The 5,773-nt window shown below is 44.3% G+C and overlaps 1 pseudogene; it reads left to right on the top strand.

Annotated features, from left to right (window-relative positions):
• LOC120049458 overlaps positions 1-5,354 on the top strand; it is a 148,158-nt pseudogene extending 142,804 nt beyond the window's left edge.
• The last annotated feature ends 419 nt before the right edge of the window (positions 5,355-5,773 follow it).

Genomic DNA, 5,773 nt, shown 5'->3' with positions numbered 1-5,773 from the left:
TTTCAATATGAGTGATGAGAAGAGAACCGTCCAGCCCATTGGGTACCCCACGACACCCTCATATGCCATGTCTTGAAATATGCAGATAGACAAATTAAAAGTACATTTACATTGTAATACTCCTGAAAGCCAACTATCTAGCTCTGCCCACAACTTCCAGACTTTATAGCATTCCCAGAAAGCACAGATAATTGAGTCATTTTTCATTTTACACTTAAGACATTACTCTGCCATTGTGCTGTAGAATTTGTGAATTGTGTCTCTTGTATAATAAACTCCATACATTAACTTATAGTGGATTAAGTGTAAATGTTCGTTAACTGTAATTTAGTTAGTTATGCTCCAACTTTCCCTCCATCTTGTGCCAACATCAGTTCTTTTTCAGTCTCTTTAAGACAGGATATTGTCAGTTGAATATGGTCTCTGCAAGATTTTGTATATCTTACCTTTCATATGAACATCCTTATCTGACTCAAGTAAGATTCCCTCAAGGTTGCTCTGTTATTAAATCGAAATCGAAATGTTGTAATATGTAACTTTTAAGTTGCATGTATTTGAAACTATATTGGTTAGTCCAAAATTGAATTCTTAAAAGTTATCCAAGGATTGTTCCACGAGGTTGTGCTTGTAGGAAGTGATATTGGTTCTTGTTGAATACGTTTCATTTTCTTCCATGTTGTTATAGTGTTCCTAACTATGAAGTTGTTCACGTTCTTTATCCTTTGAAAACAGACACGTGAAAAGATTCAGGGGATGAGCATGTGCATCTTCAATATGTACCCATTGTTCCTCTTTAGTGCATTCAACTATATGTCACAAGTAAAAGCCTTGGGTAGCGAGCTGAGACAATTCCAAGTCTGGAAAGTTAAAACCTCCCTCAGACTTTATTAAGGAAAAACATTCCTTTTTATTCTATGAGTTGACTTGCCCATATAAAGTTTGTTATGACTGAGTATAGTTTTTAAAAGAATGTCTTCAGTCGGGTAATTGGTATTACAGAAAATAAATACAAAAACTTTGGCAGCCATGCCATTCTAAAGAGGTTTATTCTAACTGTAAGATTGATGGGAAGATTAGTCAATTTCATTAGATCTGCTTTCATATTGTTGAAAAATGGGATAACGTTATGTTTATAAATTTGTTTATTTGTTGACTATTTCATATTTTTGTAATCTACTTAAAGGATTATTGTAAATCCTTTTCGACCATTCCATTGGTCCTTAAGGGACACCTTCACCCACCTGGGGCACCAGGCCATGCAAAGCAAACTCCACCAATATTACAGTGGCTTGTGAAAGTATTCACCCCCTTGGCATTTTTCCTATTTTGTTGCCTTACAACCTAGAATTAAAATGGATTTTTTTGGGTAGTGCCTACCACTTTGAAGATGCAACATATTTTTTATTGTGAAACAAACAGGGCGGTGAATAGCATAACTATTCACCCCCCCCAAAGTCAATTCTTTGTAGAGCCACCTTTTGCAGCAAATACAGCTGCAAGTCTCTTGGGGTATGTCTCTATAAGCTTGGCACATCTAGCCACTGGGATTTTTGCCCATTCTTCAAGGCAAAACTGCTCCAGCTCCTTCAAGTTGGATGGGTTCCGCTGATGAACAGCAATCTTGAAGTCATACCACAGATTCTCAATTGGATTGAGGTCTGGGCTTTGACTAGGCCATTTCAAGACATTTAAATGTTTCCTCTTAAACCACTTAATTGTTGCTTTAGCAGTATGCTTAGGGTCATTGTCCTGCTGGAAGGTGAACCTCCGTCCCAGTCTCAAATCTCTGGAAGAATGAAACAGGTTTCCCTCAAGAAGTTCCCTGTATTTAGTGCCGTCCATCATTCCAGTTTCCCAGTCCCTGCCGATGAATGGGGATGGGGTTCTCGGGGTGATGAGAGGTGTTGGGTTTGTGCCAGACATCGCATTTTCCTTAATGGCCAAAAAGCTCAATTTTAGTCTCATCTGACCAGAGTACCTTTTTCCATATGTTTTGGGAGTCTCCCACATGCCTTTTGGCAAACACCAAACGTGTTTGCTTATTTTTTTCTTTAAGTAATGGCTTGTTTCTGGCCACTCTTCCGTAAAGCTCAGCTCTGTGGAGTGTACGGCTTAAAGTGGTCCTATGGACAGATACTCCAATCTCCACTGTGGAACTTTTCAGCTCCTTCAGGGTTATCTTTGGTCTCTTTGTTGCCTCTCTGATTAATGCCCTCCTTGCCTGGTCTGTGAGTTTTGGTTGGCCGCCCTCTCTTGGCAGGTTTGTTGTGGTGCCATATTCTTAAAAAAAAAATGTCATGATGGATTTAATGGTGCTCTGTGGGATGTTCAAAGTGTCTGAAATTTTTCATAACTTAACCATGATCTTGTCACGCCCTGACCTGAAATATCTCTGTTTTCTTTATATTTTGGTTAGGTTAGGGTGTGACTAGGGTGGATTACGCTAGATTTGTATTGTCTAGGGTTTTTGTATGTCTAGGGTTTTGTAGGTCTAGGTATTTGTATGTTTTTAGTGGCCTGATATGGTTCCCAATCAGAGGCAGCTGTTTATCGTTGTCTCTGATTGGGGATCATATTTAGGCAGCCATTTCCCCTTTGGTGTTTGTGGGTTCTTGTTCTATGTTTAGTTGCCTGTCTGCACTATTCATATTAGCTTCACGGTTCGTTTTGTTGTTTTGTTAGTTTGTTCAGTGTTCATTCTTTTAATAAATATAGAATGTACGCATACAACGCTGCGCCTTGGTCCGGTTCATATGACGAAAGTGACATATCTGTACTTCTCCACAACTTTGTCCTTGACCTGTATGGAGAGCTCCTTGGTCTTCATGGTGCCGCTTGCTTGGTGGTGCCCCTTGCTTGGTGGTGCCCCTTGCTTAGTGGTGTTGCAGACTCTGGGACCTTTCAGAACAGGTGTATATATATACTGAGATCATGTGACAGATCATGTGACACTTAGATTGCACACAGGTGGACTTCATTTAACTAACTATGTGACTTCTGAAGGGAATTGGTTGCCCCAGATCTTATTTAGGGGCTTCATAGCAAAGGGGGTGAATGCATATGCACGCACCAATTTTCAGTTTTTTATTTTAGAGAAGTTTTTGAAACAAGTCATTTTTTTTCATTTCGCTTCACCAATTTGAACTATTTTGTGTATGTCCATTACATCAAATCCAATTAAAAATCTATTTAAATTACAGGTTGTAATGCAACAAAATAGGAAACATGCCAAGGGGGGTGAATACTTTTTCAAGCCACTGTAGATTTGGAATCACTGGCCCCTTTAATAATGGATCACTAGTCACTTTAATAATGTTTAAATAATGTTTACATACTGCTTTACTCATCCCATATCTATATACTGTATTCTATTCTCCTGTATTTTAGTCAATCCCACTCCGACATTGCTCGTCCTAATATTGATATGTTTCTGAATTCCATAATTTTTGATTTATGTGTGTATTGTCGTGAATTGTTAGATACTACTGCACTGTTGGAGCTAGGAACACAAGAATTTTGCTACTCCTGCAATAACATCATATTATCATTATTATCTCTTTTGTGATGTTTCTGGACATCTGCAGTTTTTTTATTTGACAACCTAGAAAATCAGTGCGGGATGAACTAGGGAATCATGGTGTAATTTGAGCAACCACTTCCTGGGATTGAGGCGGGAGGACCCACGTCCTGGGATTGAGGCAGGAGGACCCATGTCCTGGGGTTAAGGCAGGAGGACCCACGTCTTGGGATTGAGGAGGGAGGACCCATGTCCTGGGGTTGAGGCAGGAGGACCCACGTCCTGGGGTTGAGGCAGGAGGTCCCACGTCCTGGGGTTGAGGAGGGAGGACCCACGTCCTGGGGTTGAGGCAGGAGGACCCACGTCCTGGGGTTGAGGCAGGAGGACCCACTTCCAGGAGGACCCACTTCCACCTTCCTGTGTGCGTGTATGTGTGTGTGTGTGTGTGTGTATATATGTGTGTGTTGCCGTTAATATGCATGTGTGTGTGTATTTGTGTGTTAGCGTATGCAGTGTGTGTGTGTGTGTGTGTGTGTGTGTGTGTGTGTGTGTGTGTGTGTGTGTGTGTGTTGCCATTAATATGCATATGTGTGTAAGTGTGTTGTGTTTTAGCGTATGTAGTGTGTGTGTGTGTGTATTTGTGTGTTGGAGTGTCAGTATAGAATGTGTGCGTGTGTGTGTATTTGTGTGTTGGAGTGTCAGTATAGAATGTGTGAGTGTGTGTGTAGAGTCCAGTGAGTGTGCATAGTGCCGGTGCACAAGAGTCAGTGCAAAAAAACATGGGTAGACATTTGATTAACTGTTCAGCAGTATAATGGCTTAGGGGTAGAAGCTGTTCAGGAGCCTTTTGGTCCCAGACTTGGCACTCCCGTACTGCTTGTCATGCGGTAGCAGAGAGAACAGTCTATGACTTGTGTTGTTGGAGTCTTTGGCAATATTTAGGGTCTTCCTCTGACACCGCCTGGTATAGACGTCCTGGATGGTAGGAAGCTTGGCCCCAGTAATGTACTGGGCCGTACGCACTACCCTCTGTACCCTACCCACTACCCTCTGTAGTGCCTTACGGTCGAACGTGTGCCAATATGGTCCTCCTGGTACACGTTGTCCTCCTACCCCTTCCAATCCCATAAACGAAAGTTACAGGACATTGATCCTCAGATCAAATAATCAAACTATTGAACAGGCAGCAAGCCAGAGTGTCCCTCCAACAGGATCTGACCCACCCTGCGGTGGATTCCAAAAGCCTTCCTCTCAGCTCACAACCCCACACATCAAAAGGAGATGCATCCACCTTCTAAACCCTGCTGAGTGCCTGTCTGCAGGTTGTTCTTGTGATGCTTACCTCCAGATCAATCGTCCCGGCCATCCAACCCAATCGCCCCGGCCGTCCAACCCAATCGCTCCGGCCGTCCAACCCAATCGCCCCGGCCGTCCAAACCAATCGCCGCGGCCGTCCAACCCAATCGCCCTGGCCGTCCAACCCAATCGCCGCGGCCGTCCAACCCAATCGCCCCGGCCGTCCAACCCAATCCCCCCGGCCGTCCAACCCAATCGCCCCGGCCGTCCAACCCAATCGCCCCGGCCGTCCAACCCAATCGCCCCGGCCGTCCAACCCAATCGCCCCGGCCGTCCAAACCAATCGCCCCAGACGTCCAACCCAATCGCCCCGGCCTTACAACCCAGTCGCCCCGGCCTTACAACCCAATCGCCCCGGCCTTACAACCCAATCGCCCCGGCCGTCCAACCCAATCGGCCCCGCCGTCCAGCCCAATCGTCCCGGCCGTCCAACCCAATCGTCCTGGCGGTCCATCCCAATCTTCCCGGCCGTCTAGCCTAATCACCCAGGCCCTCCAACCCAATCACCTCGGCCGTCCAACCTCTACCTTGAATCAGACAAAAAAAAAAATGTTACATGGTAAATTCATATTGATGGGTGTCTGTGTGGTTCAGATTTGCGGGTAAAATATGTACTTTGCGTTGAGATTGGGAAAGGGCACCCAATATTTATTGCGTGCTGAGATGTATTTTAACGTATGGAGCAACCTTCACGGGAGCCCAGTCTTGGCGGGCGGAGCAGAGGGGCAGGCCGCCTTCCTCAGGTAGTTCATTAACTTTGGGAACACATGGTTATGACAGAAATATTAGAGAAATATTGGAATCCAAAGGGCATTCGTAGGAACTTGTTAGCACCCTGGGAGAACATATAATGTCGGCTGCTGGCTGCTGCGTTCTAGGGGAAATGTAATTTTACATTTG

Source organism: Salvelinus namaycush, chromosome 6 (genome assembly GCF_016432855.1).
Source record: "Salvelinus namaycush isolate Seneca chromosome 6, SaNama_1.0, whole genome shotgun sequence".
NCBI classification, from domain to species: Eukaryota; Metazoa; Chordata; class Actinopteri; order Salmoniformes; family Salmonidae; genus Salvelinus; species Salvelinus namaycush.
The sequence above is the reverse complement of the archived record's forward strand: the minus strand, read 5'-3'. Positions and strand labels throughout refer to the sequence as shown.